The sequence below is a fragment of the Mixophyes fleayi genome, chromosome 6, assembly GCF_038048845.1.
Source record: "Mixophyes fleayi isolate aMixFle1 chromosome 6, aMixFle1.hap1, whole genome shotgun sequence".
NCBI classification, from domain to species: domain Eukaryota; kingdom Metazoa; phylum Chordata; class Amphibia; order Anura; family Limnodynastidae; genus Mixophyes; species Mixophyes fleayi.
This window is the reverse complement of record NC_134407.1, coordinates 128,606,765-128,613,872: the sequence shown is the minus strand read 5'-3', so window position 1 is coordinate 128,613,872 and position 7,108 is coordinate 128,606,765. Positions and strand designations below refer to the sequence as shown.

The window sequence follows — 7,108 nt, the reverse complement described above, 5'->3', positions numbered from 1 at the left end:
CACACTCTGCGATGTCAAAATTTCTTCCAATGCCCTTATGGATGAATAAAGGGCATTTTCTCCTTCCATATTTTCCATCTCTGCCACAGGGATATTAGCAGGCAGAGGGACTGATGCAGATTGTGAGGTTGTATTTACAGAGACAGGATCCACACATTTTACAGCTTCACATGCAGGACCCACAGTCAGCTGTATCATACCTTGGGACGGATCAGTAGTAAAAGCATCAGCAGATGTTAATAGCTGACTACTCTCTCTCGGATTGCTAGCATGTTGCTGGTAATATGCCAATCTCTTATGCAACTTCTCCAGGTGAGATTCTTTATACTTTAGGTTATCCGCCAATTCATCAATAGCCCTCTGCATTTCCACTTTGTCACGGATAAACAACTTATTTTTCTTTAGCTTCTTTTTAGCAATTCTCTGTTGCAATCTAGCAACTGAGGTCTCTGCCCTTTGCACTTCTTCCTGCAGATCCTCTATTTCCGCTCTGTCTCCCCAGGATAGATACTCTCTGAAGTATCTCAAATCTTGTAGCAGCATCTTCGTGGACCGAAGTATCATCAGGAGAAAATGCCAATGAATCACTATCATGGTTAATTGGCTCTGTAAAAAGAAACATTAATAAAAAAATTAAATATTAACCAATGAAATAATGTTTAAAATGAAAAACTTTACTGTAACATGTATTTAGTACACCATTTTGATAATTAATTTTATATTCACCTGTTTCTGAGACAACAGATGCTATTTCTTCCATAGCATCAAGCAACTGATACGTGGTGAGCGGTGTTACAACACGTTCTTGAGTAACAGATTCTATAAACAAAAAAATAATTAGTAAACAATATATTATATTTTTGGTCAGCGGATATCTAATATATATATCTGTCTAGATAAATCTATCTATATATATATATATATATATATATATATATATATATATATATATAAATGTATAGATACCTTGAGATATATATATATATATATATATATATATATATATATATATATATGGATAGATAGATATATATCCCAATTTTTTGACAAACAATACCTTCTGGACTGTCAGCATACGTCATTGATGTTCCCCGTTCTGCTGGCATTTCTTCAACGTGTTGGACTTCTGTAAATAATAAAAAAGTAGAAGAGATTATTTACATATCATCATCAATATATATATATATGATCTTTCCTGAAAAATAATCGACAGAGTTGTTAATAACTATTGCATGTTAACCACACCAAAAACAATACAAGCTTAAATGAAACAATTACCTTGATGGACATCTACAACGTGCTCCGACACATCTTCCTCAGTCACTCTTCTTCTCTTGTGAGCTGTAAATTATTAAAAAAAAAAGGAACATATTATTACTATTATAACTGTGTTTATTGAGTATGAAATAGGGAAAAAGAGAGAGAGAGAGAGGGAGAGAGAGTGAGTGAGTGAGTGAGAGAGAGGAAGAGTGAAAGAGACAGAGGGAGAGTGAGAGAGAGAGAGAGGGAGAGAGTTGGAGAGTGAGAGAGAGAGGGAGAGGGAGGGAGAGTGAGAGAGAGGGAGAGTGAGAGAGAGGGAGAGTGGAAGAATGAGAGAGAGGGGGAGAGTAAGGGAGAGGGAGAGTGAGGGAGGGGGGAGAGAGATATTTGCTTAGTTAGGTATTTGAAAATATAAATACCTTTTTTCCTTGGTTCAACACCTTTGTCAGGAACAGTAGACTTTGTAGAATGCCTTTCTTGTTCTGTAATAAAAAATTATTGAAATAAGCTTTGCACATTTTTTGGATCGTATCTTATCCTTTACTAGTACTTAAAATTTTCACCAGTATTTGAAGACGTTCCAACTACTTGACTTTCCAATTGAGATGCCACATCTATTCCAAAAAGTAGTTATGAAAGAGATTAAAAAGAAAAAATACAATTTTAATAGACTTACTACAGTGAGACTTCAATATACATCGCCAAATATAACACCATAAACATCATTTTTAAAGAGATTTTACTTTTCATAATTGATGTTTATGTCAATATTAATTTTTGTTAATTTTGTTAATTTTTTAACATTGGTGAAAAAAATTAAGATGAATTGAATTCATTTAAACCAACCAAGATAAATATTTAAATAACCTTTACATCAGCTGAAAATTTTGAATGAGGCAAGATATTCATACAATACTGATTACAATACAATAAGAGGTCTGCACTAACATACTTCTTGCGTAGTGTTATCTATAGAAATCAGACACTACAGCGATATATAATATAATATATATATATATATATATATGTATATATATATATATATATATATATATATATATAGTAACAAAAGGAGGCATTTAGCTGGCAATATGCAGAGAAAGCAGGGAAGTAGAGTAAAACATTTGTGCAGTAATGCACCTAGATTGAATGTGAAGACTTATGTATGAAAACCAATAGTTTTGTTAGGAACTCCTTCAGTCAGCACGACAGAACCCGGAATCTGCTCCGATGTCTGGTGTTCACTGGAGCCCCTAGTGGTGGGGACAGACTTGGCTGCAGACAAACGGAGAGTCGTGTAGTGTGCACTGACTGGGGAGAACCCAGAGGCAGCGTGGTAGAACACAGCGATGTGAGATCCAGGCAAAAGGTCAAGGGCCGGCAGCAGACAGGGATATCAGAAAACGAGCCGAAGTCAGGGGTCACAGGCAATACAACGAAGTCCAAAAACAAGCCAGGGGTCATACACAGGAAATCCAATAATAGAGTAAACACAGGAGCAGGGAAACAGGAACAGGAGCCTAGCTAAACAGGAAGCTATAACTGGCAATGAGGCTAAGTCCTCACTGCCTTAAATAGCAAGGAGAACCAATAGGAGTTGTAGTAATACAACCCCTCCCACAGCATAATCACTGCACCGAGACAATACTGGCAGAGACAAGACAGCACCAATACTGAATCAAAAAGACTCTCACAGAGTCTGCTCCAATGTATAAATATCCCTACCTTTCCCTGCAGGAATATGCCCGGGTGTGAGCCCGCTGGCCGGGCGCTGCGGCCTCCGGATTACAGCGTCCCGGTTGTTGCCTAGGCAACCGGGACGTCAGAGGCGGAAGTGAGACCCCGGTCGTCATGGAGACGGCCGGGGCGTCTGAGAGAGCCGGAAGCGAGCCGCGGCGGCCCGTCGGGGAGCCGCGGCTCGTAACAGTACCCCCCCCCTTGAGGAGGGGTCAATGCACCCCGACTTCCAGGTTTCCCAGGATACTTTTTAAAAAAGTCCTTAATGAGTTGGTTAGCATGTAGATGCTTCTGCGGTACCCAAGACCGTTCCTCCGGGCCGTAGCCTTTCCAGTGGACCAAAAAGTGGAGTTGACTTTGCACCTTTTTGGAGTCTAGGATCTTTTCAACAATGAACTCTTGGTGTCCTCTGACTGAGACAGGACGAGGTCTGTGCAATTGACGTGGTCTGAATTTATGTGAACATGTAACTGCTTTCAACAAGGAACAATGGAATGTGTTAGGAATCTTGAGTGAAGGAGGAAGTTTCAACTTGAAAGCCACGGGATTAATCTGTTTAATAATGGAGAAGGGTCCAATAAACCTAGGACCTAACTTCCTACAAGGTTGCTTAGGTTTAATGTTGCGGGTAGACAGCCACACCTTGTCCCCGACCTTGAAAGGACACGGTCCACGATGCTGATCAGCATAATGTTTAGACTTAAATGAAGCTTGTTTGAGGGCAAGGTGAACCTTTCTCCATATCCGGCACAGATAAGAAATCGAAGAACTAGATTTGGCTTGATTCGAGACTTCCAGCGAGTTGGACCGAGGATGGAATCCGAAGTTACAGAAGAATGGCGATACCAGAGTAGATGAATGGCACGAGTTGTTGTAGGCGAACTCTGCCCATGGAAGCAGAGCAGCCCAATCACTATGGCATTTAGTTACATATAAACGGAGAAATTGCTCAAGGGATTGATTAACCCTCTCCGTTTGTCCGTTGGATTGTGGGTGATACCCCGAAGATAGACAGAGTTTAATTCCTAATTGGGCACAGAATGCTCTCCAGAATGTGGCTACAAATTGGGAGCCGCGGTCAGAGACAATATTAACAGGAAGTCCATGGAGCTTGAAAACGTGCTGAATGAATAGGGATGCCAAGGTTTTAGCACATGGCAATCCTACAAGAGGGATGAAATGTGCCATCTTACTAAATCTGTCTACTATCACCCAGATGGTGTTAAAGCTGGATGAGCGTGGTAATTCTACGATGAAGTCCATCGATATGTGGGTCCAGGGTCTCGTTGGAACGGATAGTGGCATAAGAGGCCCGGCAGGACGTCTGCGAGAAGATTTATTCCTGGCACAGGTTTCACAGGATAACACAAACTCTTTGGTATCGGCTGCCAAGGACGGCCATCAGACGGAACGAGACAGAAGTTCCAATGTCTTGGATACTCCAGGGTGACCTGAGGTTTTATTATCATGACATTCAGTGAAGACCGTCCTCCTCAGATAAGCTGGTACGAATAATTTACCCCTGGGAGTAGCTGATGGTGCCAACTGTTGGAGACCCCGGAGGGTTGTGCCAAGATCCTGAGTTAGGCCAAGGACTACTTTGGATGCCGGAATAATGAAAGCGGTTTCTGTGAGGGAAGGATGAGAGGCGATGAAACTGCGAGACAAGGCGTCTGCCTTAATGTTCTTGGATCCGGGCCGGAACGTAATTGTAAAGTTGAAACGGGAGAAGAAAAGGACCCACCGGGCTTGCCTGGAGTTCACAATTTTAGCAGATTGAATATACTGTAGATTTTTGTGGTCAGTATATACTGTAACCACATGATTAGCTCCCTCTAGCCAGTGGCGCCACTCTTCAAATGCCCACTTGATAGCTAGCAATTCTCTATTCCCAACGTCATAGTGGGTCTCAGCGGAGGAAAATTTTCTGGAAAAAAAGGCACAGGGATGCAAACAGTGATCAGTGATATCTTTCTGGGAAAGGATCGCACCTGCCCCGACGTCAGAGGCATCCACTTCGAGAACAAACGGTAATTCCGGATTGGGGTGTCGGAGGACAGGTGCAGAGATGAAGGCCTCTTTTAACTTTTGAAAGGACGTCAAGGCCGTAGAGGACCAATTAACGGTATCAGCCCCTTTACGTGTAAGGGCTGTGATCGGAGCCACCAATACAGAGAATGACTGGATGAATCGCCTATAATAATTAGCGAATCCTAAAAACCTCTGAATGGCTTTAAGATTGCTAGGCCGGATCCAATCGAGAACTGCCTGTACTTTACTGGGATCCATGGAGAAGCCACGAGGTGAGATGACGTATCCGAGGAACGTGACCTGAGTGACTTCAAACTCGCATTTCTCGAGTTTAGCGAAGAGGCAGTGCTGGCGGAGTTTCAGAAGTACCTGTTTGACATGAGTACGGTGTTGCTCCAGTGACTGGGAATAAATCAAAATGTCGTCAAGATAAACTACAACGAATCTCCCCAGGAATTCTCGCAGGACATCGTTAATAAAATCTTGGAACACTGCGGGGGCGTTACATAGGCCGAAGGGCATGACCCGATATTCATAATGGCCTGAGTGAGTATTGAAGGCCGTCTTCCACTCGTCGCCCTTTTTTATTCGAACCAGATTATATGCCCCCCGCAGATCGATCTTGGAGAATATCGTGGCTAATTTGAGCTGATCAAAAAGTACGGAGATGAGTGGCAACGGGTAAGTATTCTTCACGGTAATCCCATTTAGACCCCTATAGTCTATGCACGGCCGGAGGCTACCATCTTTTTTTGCCACAAAGAAGAAGCCCGCTCCTACGGGTGATTTGGAGGGTTGAATGAATCCCTTACGTAGGTTTTCCTCCACATAGTCATCCATAGACTTAGTTTCAGGAATAGACAAGGCATATAATCTTCCCTTAGGAAGCTTGGCATCTGGAACCAAATCAATGGAGCAATCGTAGCTACGGTGTGGGGGTAGAGCGTCTGCTTCTTTTTTCGAGAATACGTCGTGGAATTCACGATAAGGCAATGGAAGAGATTCAGGGCTAGGCTGAACAATCCGGAGAGGAAGAGCAAGACAGGTTGAGGAACAAGCCTTACTCCATCGTATGATCTCCCCCGTGCTCCAATCTATGTGAGGGTTGTGAAGTTGAAGCCAGGGATGTCCGAGGATCAATGGTACGGAGGAACAGGGAATTAGAAAGAACGAGAGGACTTCGGAATGGAGAGCTCCCACCGTAAGCTGCAGAGGTGGTGTTTGATATGAGACCCTTCCGTCAGTTAACGGTTTACCGTCCAGACCGCAGACCGTGATTTCTGAGTCTAAGTTTACGGACGGAATACCAAGTCTCTTGGCAAAGTTTATATCCAAAAAATTTCCAGCTGCCCCGCTGTCAAGAAAGGCAGGGATAGAAACGGATCGATTACCATACATGATCCGAGCAGGGATTAAGACCGAATTCTTGGAAGAGACCATCTGGAGACCTAGGCGTACCTCCTCCTTTACTCCTAGGCCTGGTCTTTTCCCGCCTTGTTAGGGCAGCTACGCAGGAGATGGCCTTTATTGCCACAATAGAGACATAGCCCCAGTGACCGGCGCCTGGATTTCTCCTCAGGGGACAGGCGATAAGCCCCTAACTGCATGGGCTCCGGTAAATCCTGAGGAACTGAGTAGACGGCTGGAGAGGGCCAGGATGGTGAGGCGGCCTCCTTTTCGGACCTTCTTTCCTTGATCCTGCGGTCAATTTTAATAACTAGTTGCATTAAGGCCTCCAAGGAAGATGATGAAGGATATTGGACTAAGGAGTCCTTTATCTGCTCCGAGAGCCCAAGCCGGAACTGACTCCGTAGTGCGGGGTCATTCCACTGACTGTCGACCGACCAACGTCGGAACTCAGCACAATATTCTTCCGCTGTCCGCCTCCCGTGTTTCAGCGCTCTTAGGTGGGACTCAGCCGAGGCCACCCTATCTGGGTCATCATATAAGAGACCAAGTGCGTTGAAGAAGGCGTCTACGGACTGTAGAGCTGGATCCACAGGAGTCAGACTGAACGCCCAGGATTGGGGATCGCCTTGGAGTAAGGAGATGACAATGCCGACCCTCTGTTGCTCCGAGC

The 7,108-nt window shown here is 43.8% G+C and overlaps 1 long non-coding RNA gene across 1 annotated transcript; it reads right to left on the bottom strand.

Annotated features, from left to right (window-relative positions):
- Window positions 1–1,057: 1,057 nt before the first annotated feature.
- LOC142160391 (uncharacterized) lies at window positions 1,058–1,905 on the bottom strand. Its single transcript, XR_012693196.1, has 4 exons — window positions 1,824–1,905; window positions 1,680–1,742; window positions 1,279–1,341; window positions 1,058–1,126 (listed from the first exon to the last, which is right to left on the bottom strand). It is a non-coding gene; the product is annotated as an uncharacterized LOC142160391 (long non-coding RNA).
- Window positions 1,906–7,108: the final 5,203 nt, after the last annotated feature.